The sequence below is a fragment of the Mustela erminea genome, chromosome 20 (genome assembly GCF_009829155.1).
Source record: "Mustela erminea isolate mMusErm1 chromosome 20, mMusErm1.Pri, whole genome shotgun sequence".
Lineage (NCBI taxonomy): Eukaryota > Metazoa > Chordata > Mammalia > Carnivora > Mustelidae > Mustela > Mustela erminea.
In genome coordinates this window covers 19,630,541-19,649,211 of record NC_045633.1, presented here as the reverse complement: position 1 = coordinate 19,649,211, position 18,671 = coordinate 19,630,541, and positions in this window count along the sequence as shown.

Genomic DNA, 18,671 nt, shown 5'->3' with positions numbered 1-18,671 from the left:
CATGAAAAAGTACGCTGCACCTTGATGGTTTAAAAGGACAAACATTGTCTCACAGTTTCTGTGGCTCAGGAATCCGGGAGCGGCTTAGACGACTGGTTCTCGTTCAGGTCTCGCCCGAGCTGGCACTGTCTTCATCCACAGGCTTGAGTGGGGCTGGGGCATCCACTTTTAGATTGCCTTGTTCCTGGTGGGTGGCTTCAGCTCCTGCAATGTGGACCTCTCCATAAAGCCACTTGAGTGTCCTACTGAATGGCTCTCTAGCAGGGGGAGAGAGCAAGGCAAAAGCTGTGATGTGTTTTATGATCTCTCCTCAGAATCCACGTGCTGTCACCTCTGCCATATTCTGTCCCTCATACAAACCAACCCTAATGAAATTGTGGCAGACGGCTACACATGAATGGAGATACCCAGAGGGGAGAGATCACTGGGGGCCCTTTTGGAGGCTGGCTAGCACACTTTTCATAATCTTAGAATAACCATGTCCTGTAGCATCATGCCACATCTGTGAGAAGGAAACCTAAAGATACTGAACCCATTTTGCAGGTGGAAAAATTAAGCATGGAACAGGGAAGCAACTCACCAGAGTCTTGAATGTGGCCTTGCTCTGCAGGAGCTTTTAAAGGGAAGGATGGAAAAGTGGGGAGAAAACCTTCCACTTTAATGCTCATTGTCCACAATAGGGCCAAAGGTGCCTTGAGATCTCTCCATGTGTCAGGATCTTAGAAGAGCGCCCCCTTGATTTTCAGCATTGTTGGATTGGGTTAGCTATTCCCTGGCCCCGAGTCCCACCTCATTAAAGATGATGGGTTCTCTCTACTGGAAGCGAAGATGCTGTCCTGTTAGAGAAACTTCAGAGGTTTTCTGAGATCAACAACCCTAACCCGTTCCTCCTTCTCCACCTTTGACTTTCACGGTGCTGCCAGTCTGGGTCCTTCTGGCTGGAATCCATGGGTCAGCTTCCTAGCCTAATAAGTCATAGGTAGAAGCAGTCATTTTTGTGACTTACGTTGTTGGCAGCACATTGGTGACCAACAATTCTGGACGGCAGCCTGTCTCACAGGTTTCAAAGTGTAAAACATGTTCACTCCGATGCAGTAATGACACTTCTAAGAATTTATACCTCGGGGATGAATGGATGAGTATGAGAAGCTGTGTTTGTCTATTTGTTGAGGGATGGTTGTATTAGCAAAATAATAATAATAATAAAAAGACAGCCTCAATATCCATCAATAAGGAATTGTTTAAGTAAATTACATGCATCCATAAAGTCCAATTCAAGCTGCTGCTAGAATTTCGTGGCGAGGATTTATGTTTATGGACTTGGAAAGATGCTCATGACATATTGTTGAGTGAGAAATACCACATATATCATATTATTCCAATTATGTGCAATTATATTCATATATCTCCCTTTCTCTGAATGCAGAGAGAGGTGTCAGAAAGGCAGATGGGGAATTCAACTAAATTGGTGGTTTTACATTTTTCTTTGGACTCTTCCAGTTTTATTTATTTTTTTACAGTGAGTGGTTATTCTCCTTGATAGCAGGAGTAGTAATAATAATAATGTTGGTAATGACTATTTATAAAATTAAGCAGTGAGTCTGGGCTGTTCAGTGAGGATACCCAGGGAAGCTGATGGCATTTTATTAAAGTTTTATTCTTAATTGTCCTAGAAATGCTACAGTCCCCTTGGAAGAGTGAAAAATGAGGCTCACAGGACTGAAGCAGGGCCTGGAGGCAGATTTTTTTGGTCCTTGGCCGCTCCTGGAGCCAGAATGCCTTAGGCCTTGGCATCTCGCCACCATTTCCACTCACTGCCCTGCCCTGTGCTGCCACCCAGCTCCCCCCAGTTCTGACCCCTGGCTTTCCACTTGGGTACCACTTCCCAGAAATGGCTTTTTCTGGATACAGCAGGTGCCATTCTCTGGCATCCAGGAGCCAGGACATAATAACAATGATAGCCAGCATTATGAGCACCTAGGAAGTATCTGGCATTGTGCTGAGTGTTTCAAGTGCATTATCTCCTTTATACCCCAGAGTAGCCCAATTAAGGAAGAACTGTCCCCGCCCCCATTTCTGCAGGTGAAGAATAGTCTCAGAGTATCCTAGATAATGAGTGGTGTTTCTGGGACTTAATCTGGTTTCGACTGTTTCCTTAGCTGGGTTGCACTGAGGATAGGGCCACCTGGTTTAGTAGTGTAAGGAACATTTCTGGGAACATCTTAGATGTGGGGTTGATTCTGGAATCAGCAGGTAAGGTAGAAATGATACCTGGTCAAAGTTACATGTTAAGGATAACTAGAGGATGCCAGGTTGGAAGCCTTTCTACCCCTTGGTATATCTCAGACAGCCACCCTTTCTTTGAATATTAGAACAAATTGAGGTCTTTGCTTAGGTGTTACATGAAATGGTTGTATTGGGGTGACATGGTGGAGTCATGACATATACTTGTCTTTAAATATTGGGGTCATCTGTGGCCAAATGGCCACATGATGGGGGACACTTAGGAAATGAAACCAAGTGAGAATCTTGCAGATCCACAGTCCATTCTGGGAGCAAATGTGTCCTAAATTGGATGGAGGTGACCCTGCCCCAGCGTGAAGGACATTATTACTCTCACTTTTTCTTTCTTGATTCTCTTGGAGACCCAGTACAGTTAAGTGGCAGAGCCCAAGTTCCTACTAGGTCTGCTTCATTCCTGAGCTCTATTTCCTAACCTCTCTACTCTTCTGTAGTGGAAATACACGGTGTTTGCTTTCTTTTGTTGCACAAAAAATTGCCAGTAACTTAGTTTAAAGCAACACCTGTTTATTATCTCAGCTAACAAGTGTCAGGGGTCTGGAAATGCATGGCTGGGTCCTCTGCTCAGGCTCTAACAAGGCTGCAGTCAAGGTGTCAACCAAGATTGGGGTCTCTCATCTGGAGCTTGGGTCCCCTCTGAGCTCCAGTGGTTGTTGGAAGAATTCAGTTCCTTGCAACGGTAGGGTGGAAGTCCTCTGTTCATAGAAGCTGCCTTGCAGTTCCCTGCCACATCGCCGTCATCATAGGCAGTTCACATCTTGGCAGCTTACTTTCTCAGGGCCACCAGGAGAGTCTCCTGGGCATGCTAGCAAGATGGAGTCATGTGTGTGTGTGTCTCCTAATATAGTCACATATGTGGCATTCCATCACATTTTCTGTCAGTTAGAGGCCAAGTCACAGGTCCTGCCCCTACTCTAGTAGAAGGATGATCTATGGCATAAACTTGGTTCTGTCCACCCCCAGATAGTTGCTCATGGAAATCCAGAGACAAATCCAACTTTCTCCCTGTCTTGGGACCAAGTGCTCTCCGGTCAGCATCCTCCTCCTCCTCCCTCATTAAAGGGCTCATATCTCCCCCATGCACCAGCCCCCATGGCAGTGCAGGACTCTCCAGCCTTCCTGACCCCCCCAGCCATCCGGGTGTCTTCCTCCCCATGTCGATTCTGTGGCACACTCCCTGCTTCAGCCTCCACAGCAAATGAATATTTAATGAAATGCTGCCACCTTTTGGAATTTAGCAAAAGTGATCTGTGTTGTTTAGAGGGATAGATGTGAATGAAGGTCTAGGAAGAAAACACCATCCTGTTCCCTTGTACACGCCTCTGTGCATGCACACGCAATCACCCAGCCTTTATTTCCGCTGGTGACTGACTATGATTTGATGCCAGATTCTGGGGGGGGGGTGGGGTGGGGAAAGAAAGAAAAGGAGCCAGTTTCTTCTTGAGGCAGGTTTGTTCGTCATTTATGCTCTGGTTCATAATCACTGTGAGTGCTGACAGGCCTGTGCCGTTTCACACTCCAAGAGGCAGCAGAATGTATGAGCAGGAGCCTTGGTGCATTGGGCTGGATTTCATCCCTGGTTCTGCTTCCAGCCCTCCCAGGATTTCAGCTTCCTTATCTACCTTCCAAATGTAGGTTTGCCAGGCTCTTTCAGCTCTCAACCCCCTGATCCCAGGTTGTGATGTCTGTAACCAGGGAAATAGGTAACACCACATGTATAGATGCCCGTCAAACAGGAGTGGTGCTAAGGCCATTTCTGCCCCCAGAAGGAGGGACTGGTACTGTTAATTATTAATGATCAGTAATTAGGGGACATTGGGAGCATGGGTGCCATCCCAATGCCAGGTATCTCATGGGGACTCACAGCAGCCAACACAGAGCGGCCTCCTGCCCTGCCTCTCCAGTGCTCCCCTTCCTGTCTATTCAAGGGCATTTCTATCCTCCCATCCCCCAGCATCCTTTGCATTTCCCTAGCTTCCTCCCAGTTTCAAGTCAGCAGAATTTGTCCACTCTCCTCTTGGCATATCCCTAGCAGACCAATACTCTGGTTTACACTTGTTACGGCACATCTGGATTATATAACCAGCTTTGACCTGTCCTGTGCTTTGATCAGCCTCAGGTGCTTGACCATGACTCTCCTTGACCATGACCATGACCCTCCATACTCAGCATGCTTCAGTAGCTCCATGTGATGTGAGATTAGAGTGCAAACTCTGATGGCAAACTTGGGGTTTGGCCCCCATCTTGCCACTCCTCTGGCCTTGGCTCTCCTGTCACCATGTACCATATTCCCTGACTGTGGGCCCTTGCACAGGTTATCCCCTCTTCTTGACTCACTGCCCCCCACCCCCAGTCTAACTAAGTTCCTAATCATCCTTCAAGATCCACTGGAAAAGCTTTGTTCAAAAATTTTTCCTAAGTCCTTCCATTGCATTGAGTTTCTCCATCCACTGGATGCCTTCTGTCCTCCATCCTGGCTTTACTCTCTCACCAACCTCTCCTCACTTACCCTTGCCATATACCCCTTCCTTCACTCCCCTCTCTGAAACTCTCTTGCAGTCACTGTTAAGAGTCCAAAGGTACAGAAATGAGGTAGACTCAGACCCTGCCCTTAAAGGGCTTGCGGTGAATGAGGGGATGAAAACAATGAATTAAAAAAAAAAACCAAACAAACCCATAATTGAGGCATAACCTGATTGCTTTTTAGTGGAGACAGAATACAAAATTCGGTGGTGGCGTGAATAGGTGGTCAGAGAAGGCTCCATGGAGGAAGTGACACTTAGAGTCTTGATGGGCAAGGGGGATCCTCAACACTGGCTGTGGGGGCCAGGGGTTCAAGGTAGAGGGACCGTCATGGGCATGGACTTCAGTCTGACTCAGATTCTAGAAGAGGGCATATTGGAGAAACAGACATGCCTCGGTGCTCCATCATGGGCAGGAGTTGAGGTTTTGATGTGATTGGTGTGGGGCCACAGAAGGGTTTTAAGCTGGTGATTTATCTCGATCCGATTTGCATTTTAGAAAGATCTCCCTGGGACCTGGCTTGAGAGCTGAGTGACTGGAGGAAGCCTTGGTCCCTCTTGGGCATTTTTCACTCCTCCGCCCCGTCAGAGCAGGCCTTGGGGGCAGAGGGTCAGCAGCTCAGCACCCCAGCTTCTAGGCACGCTCTGCTTCTCATCGCTAATATGCCTTTCTATAGTGTCTGCTCGGCAGAAAACCAAGTGTGTGCACGAGATAACAGCATTAAGAGCAGAAGGACAAAGCTGATACTCGGGGCAGTGAGACATGGAGGCTTAAATTCTTTCCCTTCAAAACATCGCACATGATTTTGGCCACGTGATCCTGATTAAAGCAAGCCAGGCTTGCCAGGATGAAATGCTAAGTGGTGCTTGCGACCTCGGGCACAGGGAGTGCAGAGGTCTGCTGCTCTGCTCTGAGAAATGGCATCCCTGCCATTTCTGCCCACCGCTTTCTGCCAGATAAAAGAGGGAAATCTATTGAGCGGTTTTTCCAGATCCCTGAGGATGGTTGTGCCCCCTGGAGACACAGTGATACTGACAGGTTTCCAATGTTAGATCCAACTTCAGGTCGGGATTGAGGGTCTTGTCCTCTCCCCACCTCCTGAGGAAGTGTCTAAAACACAGGGCGTACTCAATAAATACTTGTTAACAAAACTCATGAGTGAGTGAAAGGATCAGTCTTATTGGTTTGTAGCACCCCAAAAGCCTTCTTTGTGCCTCTGCCAAAGTCAGTACTACCGCTCCCCAACTACCCTCCTCACTTTCAGTCACCGAAGACTGATTTTGCTTGTTCATGATCTTGATGTGAACTGCATAGTAGAAGTGCATCTGCCCACTTCTCTTCAGCAGCATCCCCAGGACGTCTAGCTCTGTCACTGCATGTATCAGTAGTGGCTCTTTTTAAATTGTTGACTTTGAATTGTTGAATCCCGTTTCATTGATTATACCGTTATTGTCTGGAATCGTTGATGAGCATTTGAGTTGTTTTCAGTTTTGGGGCACGTGTACTCTTGTACCCATTGTTTGGTGGACAAAAGTGCCCATTTCTTTTGGGACTATGCCAAGGGACGTATTTGTTTGGTCACATGGGAGACACATGTTTTGTTTTAGTAAATTCTACCCCAAAATCTTCCAAAGCTGTTGTACAAAAGATCACTCTCACACCATTGAATATGAATCTCCCTTGCATGCCCTTTAAGTGCATATGTCATGTGTTGTCATAACACCCCAGAGGGGCCAGTGTTCAGAGGGGCACACCGAGTGTCTGCTAACTCGGCAAAGGCCGTGGCCCGAAGCAGGCCTGCCTGCAGGATGGCAGCAGGTCTTAGGCACCAAATACCAGGGATTCTGAGCAAGCAGCTCAGCCCTGGAGATCCCAGAGGGCAGTGTGGTGCAGTGTTTATGTGAACTCCACTTGGAACCAAAATGCAGACGTTGTCCCCCTAGCTCTGTCTTTTCCTTCTTGCATAAGCCCTGGCAAGCAGCTGGACTTCTCTGTGCCACACTTTTCATGTTTGTAAAATGGCGTTGGTACATCAGGTTGTTGTGAGGATTAAATGAATTAACATAGGTAGAGCCTTAGGGGTGGGCACCAAGGAAAGGTTAACTCATTAGTATTTCAGCTCTGCCCAGTTTGAGTGCTGGGCTTAGCTCCTTGGGGAGGAGGTTTGCCTTCCAGCCAGCTGTAATAGTTGTCGGATAGGCTATGTGATTCTCTCCCCCTCTCCCCCTCACCTCCTTCCCTACCCTCAGAAGGGAGCTGGCTCTCCTGATGAAATCTGGAATCTAATTTTGAGCCCCGATCATCAGCTTCACAAAGCCAGCTGGGGTGCAGCCTGACTGGTCCCTTCTGAAATGAGTCTCTGCTCTTTACTGCCCCTAATAAGAAATGCGGTCTGTTTGCTCAGGGTTTTACCCTTTATAGAAATGGTCAGATTCCTTTCTTCTCCGCATCTCCATTTCGTAAATCCATGCCAAATATTGATGTTTGATAACTACAAATATCACACATAGCTTTTAATCAAGAGAGACGGAGGGAAGATAAGGGGAGTAAATATGTCTCTGTAAGGTAGTTCAATATTCTCTGTAACGATTTTGCTAAGAAGTAAAATGAGTGGAGGGGAGGGGATAGGGCTCTGTGATGTGTGTCAGGATGGGCTGGACCACCTGGAACATGCTGGACCATGCCTGGGCCCGCACTCCCAGCCCATGGCTTGGATTTAAGTTAGACATTCATTTCCCGGATCGGTAGATGCTATCTCATTTTACAGAAAGGAGAGATGTATTTTAAATGTGAATTTCCAATATGCCATTAGTGTATCCCATTACAAGCAAAATACATCGAGCCAAATTCTGTCCTCTGTTGTTGCTTGTCTGAGATGGGAATAGAATGTAATTGCCTACCATCCCCCACTCTAGAGAGATGTCAGCCTGCTGGAGGCCAAGGGGAGTTCAGCTTCCAGACTTCTGCCCATAAATGTTGTACTTCCCTCCCGTGGGGACAAAGGACAATAGTATGATCCTGCAAAGTGGTAGGTGTCAAGCATTGTGAGGTATTTGGTCAGGGTTACTCCAGGCCAGAACTTGGTCAAACCAAGTGAGACCTCTCCATCCAAATCCAAATCCAAACCCCCCTCCACAAGGGGACCCCCCCAACAGCTAGTGAGTTACCCCACTGCTACCCCAGCACCATCCTAGTGCCTGGGTGTTGTAGGAGCTCAGAGCATTGTAAGAATGAATAAATGAATGAATCGGTGGGCCTTCCTCTCTGCCAGCATCATTGTTGCTGTTTCGTTTGGCTTCTACTTTGGCATTTCTTATCCTTCGGTAGCCTTTTGTTTTGTATTTTGATGACCTCAACTTTTGCTACTTGATAAAAATGTTCAATCTCAGAAACCAATGTCAACAAAAGCCGGTGACCCACCCAGCCACCCACCCACCTATCCGTTCATCCACCCCTTCACCCATACACGTCCATTCATTCATGTGTCCAATTATTGTGCACCCACCATGCGCCAGGCTCCGTGTAACCGCTATGGTAATATGCCAAGACATACCTGGCTTATCCTCCAAGAGCCTACAGTCCAGTGGGGAGACAGAGATTAAGCATACTAGAGAATATCTATAAACAAGAGATAACTGCTCCATAAGGAGGAACATGACTGTGGGGCAGCTTATTATGATGAAACCTGACCCAGATGGTGGGTATGTCTGAGGTTTCCCCAGGAGGAGACTCATGAGCTGAGGTCTCATGACAAGGTCAGGGAGTAGAGGATTCCAGACAAGAAGGGGCAGTGCATGTAAAAAATCTGTCCTGTGGCCAGATTATTTCCAGGTACTCTCAGAGGTCAGCTAGAGTGGTTGGAACTCAGAGATGGATGGTGGGGTATTCTAGATGAAGCCAATAGGGTTGACAAGTACCAGCCCACACTGGAGTCCCAGGCCAGGGGGAGGATATTGGTCTTTATCTCAAAGCAATGGAAGGTTTTCAAACGTTTTGCAAGAGGTGATCTGATTTGCATTTTGTGAAGATCCCTCTGGCTCCTTTGGGGAACCTAGTCTGTACTGGGAGAGGAATCTCAGAGGCCAGGAGATGGAAAACAGCTGGTGGCCTGGCAGTGGTTAGCCTTCCTCAGGCTTGGGCAACATCTCCACCTGCTGTCCAGGTGGATTTCTTTCAAAAGTCTAAACACCCACAGGTTCGCAGTGCATTGCATTTGCACAGTTGAAGATGGGTTCCGCAACATAAGCCTTCCAGGTTCTTGGCAGGGGAAATGTCAACAGACGTATTTCTCTACAAGGGCTGCTGCGTGACCCCTATCCCACCCCATGCATACAGGGATCTTCTACTTACTTTCCTATCTGCCAAGCCTGCTGATGGAGCTCAAGGTATGACTCCCAGAGGCTGAGGTTAAATTGTCTAAAGATTGGGGGAAATGAGGGGATTTTCATTCTTAGCTGTGGGTGAGCTGCCAGTGATATCAGCATGTCACACCCAGTTCATACGACCAGTTTGGACTGTTTTGTGGGAGGAAGGCATTCAGCATCAGGGCCATAGTTGGACTGTGTTTATGGGGCTGGGATCCATCACCTTGTGGAAGCATTGGGAGAGTGTTTGGTACCGGGTGCTTCTTTACGTATCTCCATGTTAGAATTCTTGTCTGATCTTTATTTTACTCCCCAAGTCAAAGTAGATAGGGTCATTTATTCCCAGCCATCATCAGACAAGTGGATTCATGGATGGGCATATGAAATCCTTCTTTCTAATCCCTTTTTCTCTTCTCTCCCCCTGCAGGATTCCAACATCCCATCAGGTCCCCCAAATTCCCCTTTCAAGGGGTCTATGGGAGGGAAGGTCAGCCCCTGTAGGAACCATGAAAAGGAAGTCCAACCTGTTTTTCACTAAGATTGGTCACCTCTTTTGAAAAATTCTTATATATTCTCATGCCTACCAGGTCTTTTTTCTGTCTTAATAAAGATTGTTACTTGGGTTGGGAATTGGGGGCTAGAGGGGGGACCCTATTCTGTTATATGCAGCCTAGGAGTTACATTTTTTTTTTTCAACAGCAGGAACTTCAGATATCTTTAAACCAGGAGAAGAAAGCAAATTTGGGCATGGGTTAAAAACAAACTGCATCTCCCTCCAGGTCCCCCTTGGGGACTGTGCAAGAGGACTCTGGACAGGTCGGTGGGGGTGGAATTTTCAGTGCAACTTTCATCTTTCTGGTTTTCCTGCCTGAGTCCAGAGGGATTTCATAAACATTATGTTGCTCAATTTCGGTTCAATGGCACGGAGTCGTTCCAATGTGTTCTAATTACTCAGACATAAATGATTTCTGGTGCACTTTAAATGATTTCAGATGCACTTTTGTCTATCAGGCTGCTGATTTATAACTCCCTGGGACTTTGATGTTGTGCTTCATTGATTTCTTTTAAGGCTCTTCAGAGGTATATTTATTATAGACGATACATTTCCCTGTTCATTTGCTCCATAATTCTGAAACACTCTCATTTTCCACTTGTCAACACTCCGTCCCTGCCCCCTGCACTTGGGCTGTCCCAATAGCAAGAAGACACATTTATTGAGTGCTTGCTGAATGCAGAACCAGGTACTAGATGCTATGGATGAGTGGAGATATACAAATTAAACACACATTCACATTTCCTCCCATGGCATCCTTATCATATAGACAAAGAGGACAATACACACATAGATTCAGTGATGTAAAAGGGGAGAAAGAACACAGGGAGGCTTCTGGGGTTAGTCCATGAGCTGTGAAGGATACTTGGAAGAGAAGAGAGATGAGAGATGGGTGTCTGGATCCCTACAGTGATGGTCCTGGGTGTGGTGCTTGGCCAAGGCAGCTGGCTGCCATTCTGAGGATGTGATGGGAGTCCCAGCTTAGTCTTGTTTTCATGGGTCTCCATCTTAATATGTAATGTTCTCTTGAGCCTTAGTTTTCTCATCTGTGAAATGGAGCACATCCTAACTTATTGGCTAGGCATTGTGGACTGAGCACTTTGAATGTGCTAGACGGGGGCCGATGGATGATGTGTGGGATCTGAAGCTTAATCAGTTTTGGTGGGCTTTTAGAATGCCCCTGATTCTGAATGCCAGGCTAAGTCTGCCCCACAGCTGAGCCCACTAGAGGTAGTGCTGTGGTCTTCAATGCTTTTTAAGCACTGGACTTGTTTTCTTCCCAAATTATTTGTTACACGGGTGTCCACTGTATAAAACAGATAATAGTGGAGCTTCTATGATTGGGAATCGTCTTTTCTCCCCGAGACTAGGCTCTGAGGCATCTTCATAAAACGTGTTTTATAACTGCTCTTGATAGGGCAGCAGGATCTGAACTCAGCCCTCCTCCCTATTCCCCCACTCTCCACTCCGGATGTTTCTTTGAGATAGCCTTAAAGGCAAATCCTGTGTTGAGAGGGACAGTGTGGACCCTCTTCATGGACTGTTCTTGCCACCACAGGCTGATCGGACGTCTCCCAGGCTGGCTTCAGGTGTCTTTCAGTGACAGGATCCTTTTCTGAAGTATTAGCCTCAGGTTCTGGCTGCCGAGAACCAGGGGAAGGGACAATGAGTATGCGCCACCTAGTGACTGTTTCGAGGAGCTGTCACTCTCAGCACCGCCTCAGGAGCAATCTTTTATCTCTGGGCAAGGTTGAGTCGCGGATGTTGTTCAGCCAGGTCCTGATGCTGCTTTTTTTTTTTTTTTTAAAGATTTTTATTTATTTGACAGAGAGAGATCACAAGTAGGCAGAGAGGCAAGCAGAGAGAGAGAGGGAGGAGGAAGCAGGCTCCCTGCCTAGCAGAGGGCCCGATGCGGGACTCGATCCCAGGACCCTGAGATCATGACCTGAGGGAAGGCAGAGGCTTAACCCACTGAGCCACCCAGGCAGCCCCTGATGCTGCTTTTTGAGAGGGCGTGGCTCAGATCTGCATCTTGCTACTTTAGAGTAGGAGTAACTTGTCCGACTGCCCTTGATTTTCCCAGGGAGACTCTGCCACTGTGAAAATGGGCTCCGCCTCCCTTTTTCTTGTCCCCTTCACCGTCATATTCCCCCCCTCCTCTTTCTGTTTCTACTTCTTCCCTTCCTTCCCCCTCTCCTTCAAACCCTCCTTTCCGGTGTCCCCCTCTTCTCTCTCCCCTCCCCACCTCTTCTCTTCCTTCTCCCTCCCCCCACCGCCCCTACTACCCCCTACTCCTTGTCCACCTGCTCCAGATCCTTCCCATCCCCTTTGTTCCTTCCTCCTTCCCTCTCCTCTTCTTCTTACCTTGGCTCAGCCAGCCTTCCTTTAACGAAATAGATCTTTGGGGGGATTCTGTTATCAGTCCAGGTGCAAGCAGGGCCGTTGCTGAGTCAGAGGTAGGCCATGGATCCCAGCTGTGGGTGGCGAGGGTTTGAGACTGCCTGCTTTCCTTTCTTCCTTCCTCCATGCATTTGTGCACTTCTTCGTGAGTGCGTGCACGGATTCAATACGTACATTTTGAGGCCAACTAGGTGTCAAGCATTGACACAGACTCCCTTCTGGCTTTAACCCCTGGGCACTTAGCACACACCATTTCTCTCTATTATCTGCCTGGAAAGTTCTGACTTACTTTTAAGACCCAGTCAAACTTTGCCCTGCAGACTAAATTATGAGCCTCACCCCCATCCCCATTAGACCTGGGGTCTTTTGAAGAGCTTTGCCTTCAGTCTCCTTAAAGTCCAGCCTACAGGTGCCCAGCAATCAAACCCAGCCTTAGGTTGAGTCAAAACCACTGAAGCTGGGACTCTGTTTTCTTCACGATCGTGCTTGTTCCTCTCCCAGGGGGTTATGCTGTACACAGTAGCATCCCTAGAAATCCAGAAATCTTAGCACTGACAACGTGAGAAAGGCAGATGATGATGTATTCTTGGGTTCTACCAATCCCATCCTAATGTTTTCTTTATTCCTAGGGATTGAGTGAAAATAAGTTGTTTCCAAGGACTTAATCTTGGATGTCTTATCTTGAGTTTTGGTTTTACTTTGTTTCTCTTCCTCTGTATTCCCAAGTTAATGCTGGGATTGGGAAAGGTAGGTTTGTAGTTGTGTTTGTTATTACAGAATACAGGTCAGGTGCCCATTATAAAATGGAAAGAAAGGATGATGGGGATGTCTACACTTCGCCTGCAGCATCTCACAGGATTATCTATGACATTGTGGAAGATTCCACTCACCTGAGGATACCATCCAAACTATCAGTGTCTAAGCTCTGGTTTGCAGTCGGCACTCAGTAAATGGGTGGCAATTAGTTTTAAAAATCGAGAGTTAACTTATATATCATAAAGTACAAACCCTGAGTGTAGCTGCCAGAGCTCCATGGATTTTTACATAAGCATACTTCTGGGATGCCTCCAGCCAGATCAAGAAACAAAATAGTTTCACACCTGAAAGTTTCCCCTGTGCCCCCTGCAGTCAGAGCCCCCACCACCCCACTTACTACCTCCTCAGATGAGTAAGGTCTGCTTTGGAAGTCTGTAAAGATGGAACCCTGACAGACTCCACTCAGCATCACGCCCATGAATATCATCCCTGTTGCAAATGGATGACAGATGTGCACGTGGTTACTGAACGAATTGTCCACGTGTTGGCCTTCTCTTGTGGCTTGAGTTGAAGCCTGTTTAGGAGGGTGAATCAGGATAGTTTCAGCTCAGGAGCTTCTTCTTACCTTTAACATGGATTTCGCTGAGTCCCAGTACTTGTGTGTGTTGGATCTAACACTCAGTTCCCCGTTGCTGCCAGGTGGGATCATGGGTCCCAGGAACCCAGTGTGGGGCGTTGGGTCACTGATGGATGCTAACTCCTCCATTTACTTGTTCCATATGGTTTCGGGGAGCGTGGGCTATTTAGAAGGCATCTAGCTGTCACCTCTGGGCAAGACACGATGTCTAATACCTTTGTGGTCACTGTACTTCTTATCTGATTGGCAATGGTGCAGGAGCCTCATCAGGAAATTGACTGGCTTATGAACCATCCCAAGGGGTCACCTGTGACACGTTAGCTCTGAGATTGTGTTCATTCATAGAAAATACTGTTGGCCCCACCGAGGAGTCAGTAGGATGCCCAGGGACATGCCTTCCAGGCTCCCGCTGCAAACACTATGGTGGGGTTACTGCCTGGAACAGATGGCCTAAATTCCTGGACAGGAAGTACCCACAGGGGGACATGTTCAACATGAGATTAACAGGCTCTGGAGGAGAGGCTCAGGGACCTGGGGCTTGGACTAGATTGCTACGCGAGGTAAGCTCTTGATTTCATGACCTCATCTCTTGCCCCAACCCTGAGACTTCACTCACAATCCAGGTTGTTAACACTGAGAGATCTTATCCTGTTAGCCTTTCACTCGAAAGAAATTGGATTGAAAATCTCGCCAGACTGCCTCCGGACAGAGCTTTTCCATCAGCTGTGAATGACCCTCAGGCAGGGAGAGTTGCTTTCCTTTACACACTAGCAGCAAGTGACAGAAGGGGGGCATTCCTCTCTGCCTGGCTGCTGTCAGAAACTCTTGGAGAGGGATCCCCACTGGGAACTCACTGTCTGATCCATGGCAAGACCTGAGAAAGTCACTTCCCCTCTCTGTACCTGGGTTCACCTCCATTACATGTGCTTGTCCCTTAACAGAGTCTCACGGAGGCTGTCACACCCAAGCAAATCGCTTAGGAACATGGGGATTCAAACCCTTCCCCGAAGGGGAAACCCTCAGAGAAGGGTTTGCCTACTCTCCAACCCCCAGTGTTTTTACTGTGCCCATCCTGCTTTTTAATAAATTTCTGTACAGTGTGGTAGATTCCTGGGGTGTATTAAAAAACTATAAAACTCCCCCAACACCTGAACTCATGACACCTTCTGAGTTGAGCCCCGTCTCTCCCCGGCCTGGTCTGCTCCTCTGATCCAGCAAAGAGTAGCGATGTTTCAAGCAGGAAAATGATGCTCAAGCTCCACTTCTTTGGACATCCCAGACTTGGGGGAGGATCAGGTTGGATTTTATCCAGCTGGTAGCCTGACAGTGGCTTGGTTTGGCTGCCATGGTTCCAGCATCCTGCAGACCACCTGTAGTTTCTGAGCAGTTACTACAGCCCAGGCCTGGGGCTGAGGGCTTCATGTTCACTTTTGTTTACTCACATGGGTCTTGCATTATCACCATTTTGTGGATGAGAAGACTGAGCCCTGGAGGGATCTGACATGCCCAGTCTGAATCCAGGTCTGTCTGATTTCTAAGTTTGTTCCCTTATTCATCTCACTTCTGCCTCCCTAATTGTAATAGTGAACATATACTGAGAACTTTCTCTTCCAAATGTTGTATTTAGGGCGCCTGGGTGGTTCAGTGGGTTAAGCCGCTGCCTTCCGCTCAGGTCATGATCTCAGGGTCCTGGGATCGAGTCCCGCATCGGGCTCTCTGCTCAGCGGGGAGCCTGCTTCCCTCTCTCTCTCTCTCTCTGCCTGCCTCTCCGTCTACTTGTGATTTCTCTCTGTCAAATAAATAAATAAAATCTTAAAAAAAAAAAAAAACAAATGTTGTATTTATTTGCTCAGGTTGCCATAACAAAGGACCACAGACTGGGCAGCAAGAAAACCAGAAAATTATTTTCTCACAGTGCTGGAGGATAGGAGTCTGAGACAGAGGTGTTGTTGGCAGGGTTGGGTTTTTCTGGGGCCTGTCTCCTCGGCTTGCAGACATCTGTCTTCTCCCTGCATCTTCACATTGTCTTCCCTGTACACGTCTGTGTCTTAATCGTCTCTTACATGAACACCAGTCAGATTAGGCCCACCCTGAAGGCCTCCTTTTAACTTGATTACATCTTTAAAGACACTCTCTCCAAATAGAGTCCTAGTCTGAGGGACACAATTCAGCCCATAGCAGGTGCTTTGCATTTGTTTAATTCATTTAATCTTGGGTTTGGTACAGTGTGGTAGATTCCTGGGGTGTATTAAAAACAAAACAAAACAAAACTATGAACCCCCCTTTCCCCCCAACGCTGGTACTCATGATACCTTCTGAGCTGGTGCCCACTCTCTCCCTGGCCTGGTCGGCTCTCCTGATCCAGCAAAGAATAGCTGTATTTCAAGCAGGAAAATGATGCTCAAGCTCTTCTTCTTTAGACATCCCAGACTTGGGAAGATCAGGTTGGATTTTATCCAGCTGGTGGCCTGACAGAGGATTGGCCTCCCCATGCATTGCAGATCATGTCAGCGACACTGAATTGAGGGGGAAATGGAGGGACAGAGGTGGGGAACAGATTTCAGCTGGGCCCAGTGTGTATTTCCCAATCCCGTTGTTACATAGGAAAATTCTTACAACCCATATCTACCCATTGTGTCATGGGATAATTTAGGAAGGGGAGGATCTAAAAGATACCATGATGGAGAGGACACTCAAAGCTTAGGACTTTCTCCCCTGCTGAAAAAGGGATTGGGCATTAACGCCAAAAATCATGTAAAACTATCACCCCGAGACTGTATTAGAATTTTATATTAACATGTATATGTCCAGGTACATATTTATACACCCAAGCGTTCTTGTTTTTGTGCTTAGGAATGGGGCACAAAGATCCGTGAAAACTTAAGACTCAGAGAAGCTGCCAGGAACCACTGGTCTAGTGTCTCGTGGGAAAGATGGGGTTCTTGTATCAACTAAGAATATGGCCTCATGTTGAAGGTAAACATGGCCATGTGAAAATAAAATTAATCTGGGTTGTCTGAAATTTTTCTAGAATTACGTGGATCCCAATTTCCCAAATTATCCCTTTACTTCTGAAAAGTATATTCCTAAAAAATAGAGCCATATGCACATTTAGTTTTCCCCAAAGTTCTTAGCAACCTTTGCTAGTTTACTGACTCCTTCTAGCTTTGTTGTTCCACAGTGAGAGCTGACTTGAAGTCCTAGGATGGCAGCTCTCCTTCATGGTTTATAAAGCCTTTTATTTATTTTTTTAAAATATTTTATTTATTTATTTGACAGAGAGAGAGAGATCACAAGTAGGCAGAGACAGTTGGTGGGGGGGGGGGGAAGCAGGCTCCCCGCTGAGCAGAAAGCCTGATGTGGGACTCAATCCCAGGATCCTGAGATCATGACCTGAGCCGAAAGCAGAGGCTTAACCCACTGAGCCACCCAAGCGCCCCTATAAAGGCTTTTGTTTATATGAAACAGCTGTATTGAGATATAATTCATATACTATACAATTTACACTACAACACTTGATTGTATAATTCAATGGTCTTTAGTACATTTAGAGTTGTGTAACAGTCACCATAATAAACTCTAGAACATTTTATTTTCATCACCCCCAGAAAGAAATCCTACACAAAGACTTCTGAAGACCATTCTTACAGAACCCCATGAAACGAGGAGGGTGGACAGTTTCCACCCCCCTTGACAAATGGGCAAACAAAAGTCTTGGGGGAGTTTAAAGATTGGCAAAAGAAGCTTAGGGGAAACTTTTCAGTTCTTTTTAATACTGGAAGGTGCCAGTAAGTTCCTAAAAACAAAGATTGAAGTCCCCGAGCTCCCAGGGCTTTTTACGCTCTGGCTTCTGTCCCTCACTCCTGACCTGGGTGACAGAAGCACTGTGGCACAGACGGACTGTGTAGGTAATGGATTCAGACCTCCGCTCCCTGACAGGCTGTCCCTATGCCATCTTGCATATGCTGCAATCCTGCTGGCTTGGACACAGCTGCCAATGCAGGGTGACAGGGCCTGGGGCTTGCCTCAGGGACCCTTCAGGGACCTTTACATTGAGTGCTAGGTGGCACTGCAGAGCTCTTATTGTGGGTCAGGGAGACAGAGGGAGTGGCTTGCAGGCCTTTTGATGACAAAAAGACTGACTAGTAAGGTAATCCATAGCCAAACAACAAAATGCTTGGGCATCTGCAGCGATTCTGCCCTGACTGGGGACAGTCTGATTGAGGGTGACTGGGGTGCCAGAGAGCCTGGCACAAGAGAGTTATCAGCCATCAGCTATCATGGGCTACTGCAGATTATATTTTATATGGAATTCAGGGACACTACATATAACACACTGAAATGGACCCAACCTTAGAAATTTGCATTTAAGCCATCTTCCTTTTTTTTTTTTGGTTTTGTTTTGTTTTTACTAAAGTGTCCTTACTATCATGACTAGCTAACCTCCTCCAGGAGATAAGCCCCATAGAGCAAGATGTTTTATTTCAGTGTCCTCTTAGAGCAGTTCCTCGAATGTGCAGGCTCAGGACGTTGAATGAAGTTGTGAGTTTGCTGAGTGGTCCCCGGTATCATCTGTCACTCGGATCCTTACTGCAGTTCTGGGATGAGACTGGCACAGAGAGGTAAAGGAACGTGGGTCTCACTGCTCACCAATGGTGTGGTTGGGATTTGAACTTGAGCAGTCCCAAACCTGACCCCTGTGTAATCCTTCCTGCCTAGCCAAGTCGTAAGGACTGGTGTGGATTTACTTTGTAGCTTTTCTGTCCTTTTTAATTCACCCTATAGGAAAAGAATTACTCAGTTAACAAATCTGTTTTGTTTACCATTGGCACAGCAGGCTTTGCTCTCATGGAATTACAGTGTAATGGGAAGAGAAGAGAGAATCTGTAGCTGAGCCAGGATACCCGAGACCTTGTATTAGTCAGCTCAGCAGCCATAACAAAGAACCACAGACTGGGTGGCTTAAACACAGAAATTTCTCTCTCACAGTTCTAAAGGCGAGAAGTCTGAAATCAAGGTGCCACAGGATTGTTTTCTTCTGAGGCCACTCTCTTTGGCTTGCAGATACCTGTCTTCTCTCTGGGTCCTCACAGGGTGTTCCCTCTGTGTGTGTTTGTATCCTAATATCCTCTGAAAA